Raw genomic sequence first — 9,682 nt, 5'->3', positions numbered from 1 at the left:
GGGTGACACACGAAACCACAACTATATTCCCCAATGTCCCTAGCTGCGGCCAATCAGAGCCTAGTCTGGCTCTAGGCCATTGGGTAGGAGTTGTGACCACTGAGTACCTTGCCAACTCTCCCTAGAGAATCTGAAAAGATATCATATCTTCCACGGTAGCTTTTGAAACGTTTAACTGGCCTTAGTTTGTGATTGAGATGGGTCAAATGTAGGGGAAAAGGGCCAGTCAAAGAAACACACCCCAACCCTGAAACCAGAGCCAGTGAAAGAAACACACCCTAGCAAAGAAACTAGAGCCAAAAGATTAAAAAGGGGCCAGTGAAACCAGAACCAAAGAAACGCACTCTGCCCCTGACCAACTCAGCACAGCAACCAACCATGAGCAGGAAACCCCCAGAAGGAAAAATAGCCAATCCCAGAACACGAAATCCAGCCAGTCTCTAAATTTGTTCAAGCTCAGGGATTGAAATCAACCAATCTCCACCCTAAAAATCTTCGAAAGACTCTGTCCCTAAGAAGCCCTATATAAGCCGTGTTCCTGTTTAGTTCACTGCTCCCCTTTTCCACTCTGGTAGGGGCAGCCACTCTCTGGATTCCTCCCTACCAATAAATCTCTTGAATAAGGTTTGGGTGAGGACACCTAGCAGAATTTCAATGAGGCAACCCTCCCCTCCTGAACAGAGTTGTTGCATTGGGGAAACCTTTCCCTGGAGCAGAACTATAAGCTGCTGCACTTAAAGTGACTTTGTGGTATTCTTTGGCTCCTGTTTGCTATAATACTTTTGCATTCAAGCTGCAACACTTACACCAGATGCATTTCAAACTCACTCAAAACATATGATTTGATTGGCTTAGCCCCATTTCAAAGTGAACACTTACGATGTTCAAATTAAGCTTTTTGTTAAAAAAAAAAAAATCTGGGTTTTCTAATTTACCTTGGGTGTCTGCTCAGAGATTTGGACTCAGTGGGAAGCTACACCCACACCGAGCTAAGCACGGAGCAGCTGAGGTCACTGCGTGGAACACTTAGGAGTCTGTCTCTGGGCTACCTGATCTCCGGTCTCTCCAACTTTCCAAGCCTCAGGCATCTGGACTTCTTAACAGAAGCCATCCTAAGACTCCTTGACCGTGCCACCTTGACACAGGAGAAGGAGGTGTGCTTTTTGCGGTCCATCAGACTCTGAAGTGGAGTTGGATCACTAGGCAGTACCTGGGGAGGGCACAGGGGCGTACACCAGGGCTGTGTTCTGAATAAAGGTTGGGAGTGTCAGGCTTTGCTCTGTGCCTGCGTTGAGACTGGTTTTTCACCCTGTTCTGGAGCTGCTTCCAGCGCAACCTCGCTGCCAAGCCCTAGCTCTCCACTAGGCCTCCCTCACTTCCTGGATACTGACGTGACCTCAGTTCCTCTGATCTGGTAGAGCCGGTCAGACAACTCAGCATTCTTTGTGCAACCTCTGTTTACTTTTCCCTGGAAATCTAGTCTGAGGCTCGGCAGCTATACGGATTCAGAGAGTTAGAGCTGCTGGCCTTCTTGGCCATCTGCAGTGACCACTGTGGCACAGGGTGATGGGACTGTGGTAAAATGGGCTGTATTCTTCCCAGATGAGTGGCATCAGGACGGCATAATTTCTGCTTTTGTTGCTCTGGATTCTTCCTCTGGGCTACCTCTAGTATTTCTTACAAATATTTGAAAAGGACAGATGTCCTTGAAAGGGTTGTACGTGTCCGCTCACCAGAGACTTGACTCCTTTGAGAGCTGGTATACTAATGAGGGGAGGAGACATTGGTCACTAGTGTACATCCTCCCACAATTCCGCCATCCCTTCACTCTGGGATTATTTGATGGGCCAGCCCCTCTGAAGAAAACATTCTCAAAGTTGAAGGTTTTTGTAAAATCTGGGCTTTCTACATTATCCTCGGTGTCTGCTCAGAGACTTGGACTCACAGTGGCTCAGTTTTCCCCGCTGACCTCTGTCTGTTGCCATCCAGCATGCATCCTATGATTGATTGTACTTGCTGTCTCAGTATTCTTTTCTTTTTCCGAGACAGGGTTTCTCTGTAGCTTTGGAACCTGTCCTGGAACTCACTCTGTAGACCAGGCCTCAAACTCACAGAGATTCACCTGTCTGTGCCTCCTCTTGAACGCAGGGATTAAAGGCATGAGCCACCACATCTTTGCTTCTGTCTCAGTATTTTTGTCCAAGGTTAAAATATCAAAAATTTTCTATGAAAATAGAGCTCTGGCCGGGCGGTGGTGGCACACGCCTTTAATCCCAGCACTCAGGAGGCAGAGGCAGGCGGATCTCTGTGAGTTCGAGACCAGCCTGGTCTAAAAGAGCTAGTTCCAGGACAGGCACCAAAGCTACAGAGAAACCCTGTCTCGAAAAACCAAAAAAAAAAAAAAAAAAAAAAAAAAAAAATAGAGCTCTGGTCTTAGAAAAGGGTGTCATTCACCTGAGTTTTCAGTTTCTAGGTGCCTCCAGGACTTCTGTGGCAGCTGGTGATGTCTTTTGTCTCCATGAATCATCCAACATGGTATGTAGGGGTTAAGTTTGGGGGAGACTAGTGGAAGAGGCAAGTGCTATGTGAAAGAACTATAAAGGGTCATGAGGATTGTGATTCTGCAGTGTGTGTGTGACTTTTCAAGACAGGGTTGCTCTGTATAATAGCCTTGGCTGTCCTGGAACCAGTTCTGTAGATCAGGCTGGTCTGCAGCTCTCAGAGATCTGCCTGGATTAAAGGTGTGAGTGCCACACCCAGTGTGGGTCTGCACTTTCATTAAGGCCATGCTTTTTCCTTTGCTCAGTAGCTACTTCTGTTCTCAGGAGTGCTTTTCCTTTCTTAAAAAACGACCTCTATTTCTAACCATGTATGCCCAGACCAGTTCTTTGCCTTTGGTTTTACAAGCGCCTTAACACTTACCTGGGTGCTCTGAAATTCGGACCTGTACCTACAATACTGTCATCCCTAGAATACAATGGGTTGCATATCAACATGTTTCTTTCTTTTTTTTTTATTTATTATATTATGTGTATAGCATTCCTTCCACGTGTGCCTGCAAGCCAGAAGGGGGCACCAGGTCTCATTATAGATGGTTGTAAGCCACCATGTGGTTGCTGGGAATTGAACTCAGGACCTCTGGAAGAGCAGTCAGTGCTCTTAACCTCTGAGCCATCTCTCCAGCCCCCTCAACATGTTTCTTGATGTCACAGGGTGATGATTTTGTTTTGTGTGTGTAATGTTTTGAATTTTGATTGCTGGGATATCAAGAATATACCACAAACCCATGACTTGGATGTTTTGTTTTGTTTTTGTTTTTAGACTATTTGTTTCAGCACACCCTGGGAACAAAACCAGGATGCTTAGGAGGCTGGTGAAGACCAGGAAAAGTCTATCTAAATGTCTCAAATAACCAAACAACTTTGGGCCCCTCAATTGCTGCCTCTGATCTCTGTCCCTTAACTCATGTTTCAAAGCAGAATTTTCATCAGATAAAGAGCTCCTTCTATCCTGTTTGTTGTAGAGTTTTATTTGCTGTGTGTTTGTTTATCTAAACACACAAGTGAACACAAATAGCATGCCAAAGAGCATGCAGCTATCAAGGACAATTTATAGAAGTCAATTCTCCCCTTCTATCTTATGGGTCCAGGGATGCAAACCCAGGTCATCAGGCTTGGTGTCGGATCTTTATCTACTGAGCTATCTTGCCAGCCTTGTGTGGTTTTTCTCTTTTTGTCCACCCAGAGAATCATGTTAATTTTCTAATGTGAAGTTAGCCTTCTTTTCTGTGTAAAGTCCTACATGACAATAAACTGTTACCTTTTAATGTATTGCTATATAAATTTTGCTAAAACTTTCCCAAGTATTGCTATTTTGTTAAAGTTTTGTTTTGTATTTATTTATGACATAACGATCTATAGATTTATTTTCTCATAAAGTCTGTCTAGTTTGTGACTGGGGCGATGTTGCCTGGCCATGTACAATGAGTTGGAAGGTAATGCTGACTCTTTGACTTTCTGGACGGGGTAACAAAGGATTGGTAGAAGCCAGGCATGGTGGTACCTGTCTTTAACCCTAGCCCTGGGTTCTATAAGAAAGTAGGCTGAGTAGTCATGGTGAGCAAGCTTGTAAGCACACCTCTGCATGGCCTCTACGTAGCTCTTGACTCCAGGGTCCTACCCTGTTTTAGTTCCTGTACTGACTGCCTTCACTGACAAACAGTGATAGGGAAGTTATGGTGGTTTGAATGTAGCTGGCCACCATAGAGGACTTGTGGCTTTGTTTTTTTTTTTTAATTTATTTATTTATTAAAGATTTCTGTCTCTTCCCCGCCACCGCCTCCCATTTCCCTCCCCCTCCCCCAATCAAGTCCCCCTCTCTCCTCAGCCCGAAGAGCAATCAGGGTTCCCTGCCCTGTGGAAAGTCCAAGGAACCCCCACCTCCATCCAGTTCTAGTAAGGTGAGCATCCAAACTGCCTAGGCTCCTACAAAGCCAGTACGTGCAGTAGGATCAGAAACCCATTGCCATTGTTCTTGAGTTCTCAGTAGTCCTCATTGTCCGCTATGTTCAGCGAGTCCGGTTTTATCCCAGGCTTTTTCAGACCCAGGCCAGCTGGCCTTGGTGAGTTCCCAATAGAACATCCCCATTGTCTCAGTGTGTGGGTGCACCCCTCGCGGTCCTGAGTTCCTTGCTATTGCTCTCTCTCCTTCTGCTCCTGATTTGGACCTTGAGATTTCTGTCCGGTGCTCCAATGTGGGTCTTTGTCTCTGTCTCCTTTCATCACCTGATGAAGGTTAATATTCAGGAGGATGCCTGACTTGTGGCTTTGTTGTAGTGGGTATGGCCTTGTTGGAGAAAGTGTGTCACTATGGGGCAGGCTTTGAAGACTCATAAACTCAGGATACTGCCGAGTGTCTCAGTTGACTTCCTGTTGCTGGCAAAGGTGAAGGACTCTCAGGCACCACCATGTCTGCCTCTACGTTACCATGCTCTGCATCGTGATGATAATGGACTGAACCTCGGAAACTCTAAGCCAGTCACCCCAATTAAATATTCTCTTTATAAGAGTTGTTGACCAGGCATTGTGGCATACACCTCTAATCTCAGCACTTGGGAGGCAGAGGTAGGCAGATCTCTATAAGTTCATCTACAGAGTGAGTTCTAGGACAGCCAAAACTGTTTCACAGAGAAATGCAGCATTAAAAAAAAAAAGTTGCTGAGGTTTGCTGAGGTCATGGTATCTCTTCACAGCAATAAAGACAGAAATTGGTATCAGGGACTGAGGTATTTTTGTGACAAGTCTGAGAGGGCTTTTGTTCAAAGGAATATGGACTTTGGAACTGTGGATTAAAAAGCAATTGAATGCTTTAAATGCTAATAGGAGCATGGAAGACATGGGGCTGAATGTGGTTTGATGAATTGTGGGAGCCTTACTCAAGAAATTTCAGAGGAGAAGAAATTTAGTATTTTGCCTAGCGATTTTTCTTGTGATATTTTGATAAAGAAAGTAGTTGCCTTTTGCTATTGTCCAAAGAGTCTGCCTGAGGCTAAAGCGAAGAGTTTTGGATTAATTCTGTTGACAGAAGAACTCTCAAAACAGCCTAGTATAGACTGTGTCCTGTGGTTACTAGTGTTCATGCTTATAAAAATTTATAATGAAAAGGTGTAAACGGAGGCTGTATTTCATTCGTCCCGGTCTCCCAAACCCCAAAAAATCATACAGAAACTATATTAATTAAACACTGTTTGGTCTATTAGCTCAGACTTCTTATTAACTAACTCTTCCATCTTAAATTAACCCATTTCTATTAATCTGAATATTGCCACAAGGCTGTGGCTTACAGGAAAGACGCCAGGTCCTTCTCCTTCAGCAGCTGCATGGCATCTCCTTGACTCTGCCTACTTTCTCTATGTATTTGTTCTAGCCTGGCTTATTCTGCCCTGACATAGGCTGAAGCAACTTCTTTATTAACCAATGGTAATAAAACATATTCATAGCATACAGAGGTGAATCCCACATCAGCACTGAATATGTAGATTGCTTTTGGTAAGATTGCCATTTTTACTATGTTACTTCTACCTACTCAAGAGCATGAGAGATCTTTCCATTTTCTGGTATCTTCTTCAATTTCTTTCTTCAAAGATTTAAAGTTCTTGTCATACAGGTCTTCCACTTGTTTGGTTAGAGTTACTCCAAGATATTTTAGTTTGGGTGGAGGTGTCACTTTCTGGCAGCCATATATCCAGAGTCTGGAATGTTAGGGTGGAAGTTCTATCCCCAGTCCCCTCCCCTGGGAGTTGTCTTAGTCCAGACTCCACCACCGAAAAAGCCTACCAAATGATGACCCCCTCCCCAGAGATGCTCACGACCACTCCCACAGGGTATTTAAACTGCCCCCCAGTTTAAATAAAAAACACGTGGTTTTCCCGTCTTCCTTCCCCGGCTCCTCTCTGGAGGCTGGAGAGCCACCCAGGAACATTGGTATTCATTAAGCCTGGGTTTTTTTCTAGTTGAGTTTGATTTCGCCTGATTCGTATTATTGAGTTGGTGGAGAGGCCTATCAAGGTGCAGAAACTTTTCAATTTTATATTATTTGTGGCTATTATAAAGGGTGCTATTTCTCTGATTTTTTTCTCAGCACATTTTACCTTCTGTATAAAGGAGGGTTACTGTTTTTTTTTTAATCTTGTATTCTGCTACATTACTGAAGGTGTTTATGAGTTGTAGGAGTTCCTTGGTAGAATTTTTGGGGTCACTTACATAAACTATCATATCATCAGCAAATAGTGAGAGTTTGACTTCTTTTTCAATTTGTATCCCCTTGATCTCCTTTTGTTGTCTTATTGCTCTAGCTAGGACCACAAGAACTATATTGAATAGATATGGAAAGAGTGGACAACCTTGTCTTGTTCCCGATTTCAGCAGGATTGCTTTGAGTTTCTTTCCATTCAGTTTGATGTTGGCTGTTGGCTTGTTGTATTTTGCCTTTATTATGCTTAGGTATGTTCCTTGTATCCCTGCTCTCTCCAAGACCTTTATCATGAAGGGATGTTATATTTTGTCAAAGGCTTTTTGAGCAGCTAATGAGATGACCATGTGGGGTTTTCTTCAGTTTGTTTATATGGTGGATTACATTGACAGATTTTCATATGTTGAACCATCCCTGCATCTCTGGGATGAAGACTACTTGGTCATGGTAGGTAATTTTTCTGATGTGTTCTTGGATTTGGTTTGCCAGTATTTTACTGAGTATTTTTGCATCAGTGTTCATGAGTGAGATTGATCTGTAATTCTCTTTCTTAGTAATGTCAGACTTGCTTTTAACTAGCTCTAATAATTTAAATTAACCCATTTCTATTAATATACGTGCTGCCACGTGGCTCATGGCTTATTACCTCATCTCCTACATGTCATTTTTCTTCCACATCTCCTCAAGACTGCCTTCTTCTTCCCAGCATTCTCTCTGCCCCCCAAATCCTGCCGAGCTATTGGCCATTTAGTTTTTTATTAAACCAGTCACAGTGACATATTCACTACTTTCTGCCATGTGGCTCATTATCTCTCCTCAGAAAGCTGATAGTGGACACGCATTCTAGCTTGGTGACTTTTGCACTCTGTGTGCCTGAGACCACACTGGTTCCTCATCCAGACTCTTATAAACTTGTTTTTCTCAGTCAGTCTATAGAACCTATCTTTATAAAAGGTATCACATCTACTGTATAAAGCGTTTCAGTGCAGTCACACTTGATATTTACATAGCTTTCTTTGTTCCTCAAGGAGTTTTATCTATGCTTTATTGTGCACATGCGATTAATCTAATTTTTACCAGGAAAGTTTTCACCAAATTGTGCTGTGCTTCAATACGGCTTTAATAAGCTAGTTGGAGTTAGACTCCAATTGAATCAACACTGGCTACTTAGTCATGCTGAACCAAACTGCCTTCTTGCCTTCCACAGATCATTGCTGAATAAAAATGAGAACATGATCACTCCAAGGTATAGTTGAGGAGGTTTTTATTGTAAATATGAAGGAGAGAACAGCTAGAAGCATCTAGAAGAGTCCAGACTCAACCTGGCCATGAGAAGAGAGGAAGTGGGGGAGAGAGCAAGAGAGAAAAGAAGAGGAGAGAGGGCAAGTAGACCAAGGAAGCAGTCAAGGCCCAAGAAAGTGCTTAGTCAAAATGGCGGGTTTATATAGGAATAAACTGGGGGAAGGGAAGTGTAGCTCCCTGGGTGGAAACGTTGGGATAGAGGGCAGGATGGAAGAGCTGAGAGGAGCCATAGGCACTGAGTAAACCTTGTCTGTGGTTTCTCTAGGGCCTGACATTCTAACCTTTTTGTTAATGATGATTCATAAATTAATCATCATTAATTTATTGTAATTTCTTCTGTAACTGCTTCTTAGCTCATACTGGGGTGTCACTGTTGGAGGTGGCAGGATGGCTGGAATGTTGGTCAAAACTGTGAATGGAGAGAAGCGCAGGCTGAGAAACTCCTGTTTCACCTGCTGCCCGGGTTCTGCAGAGCCAGCTGGGGCTCCTGTAGACCAGGTTAGCCTTGAACCCACAGATATCCACCTACCTCTGCCTCCAGAGTGCTGGGATTAAAAGTACCCTGCTTTTTGTTATAAATTTTAAACTAATTTTTTGTTACAGATTTTACAGATTCTTTAACTACACTTAATGAATTTATAAATTCTGAGATAGTGTTTACACGGTAGTCTTAAAAGATTTCTAGAGACCAGAGTGCAGAGAGAGGTAGAGAAGAGTGGAAAGTAGAAAAAGCTTAGAGATAAGAGAGTTTTGGGAGGGCAGAGCAGAGAAAGTTTAGATATAAGGGGTTTGGGATCATTCGTTTGTGCAGAAGCTTTTCACCATAAAAGAGAATCTGAAAATCCAGTTGCCATCAATACATTGGGCTGTATTGAGGCCACGTCATTTACAGTAACCTAGTGAGGATTTAATGAAATCTCTGAGTCCAAGAGAAACTGAGTCCAAGGAGCAAAAGAGAAGAGTCACCAAATGAACTCCGGAAGACAGATGGTTCCAATTAGCTCCTAGAAGAAACTGAGAGACAGAGAGTTGTGTTGCCATGGACAAGGGTTGAAAGCAGGACCACCACCCAAGGAAGGATTCCAGCATCTTACAGGCCCGGGGGGGGGGGGCGTAGAGAAGCTGCAAGACTGAAGCTCTTAGGGGGAGACAAAGAAGGAGCTAAGACAGCAAGTGTAGTGGTAACAAGAACTTCAATCTGGGCCATCCCAGTGGACTGAAAGACTTGTCAGAGAGAAATATTCCAAATCACAGAAAAGGGGCTTCCCTTTCCACATGATAGGGACCCAGGAGGGTAAGAGGAGCTTCCTGGCACATTGGTGTGCCCTTAAAGTCACAGATAGAATTGATTCTTAAGTCTCTATTCCTCCCAAAGGCTGGGTGGCCCAAAATGCATTGTGGGAGTTTGTAGGCTCAGATGTGTTGAACTGTTTAGGAAGGATTATGAGGTGTGGCCTTATTGGAGGAGGTGTGTCACTGGAGGTGGGCTTTGAGGTTTCAAAAACCCATGACATTTCTGTCAGAGACCCAAAATTTCAAGACAGATGGCTAACCATGGTGCCTATTCATCTACGAAAGTGTCTACTTGGCGTCTAGATTCACTTGACATCTGTGGCTCCACCCAGCCCTT

Source organism: Microtus oregoni, unplaced genomic scaffold (assembly GCF_018167655.1).
Source record: "Microtus oregoni isolate MIOR12 unplaced genomic scaffold, Mior012 000109F_ref0000275, whole genome shotgun sequence".
Lineage (NCBI taxonomy): Eukaryota > Metazoa > Chordata > Mammalia > Rodentia > Cricetidae > Microtus > Microtus oregoni.
Note: the sequence above shows the minus strand (reverse complement) of the source record.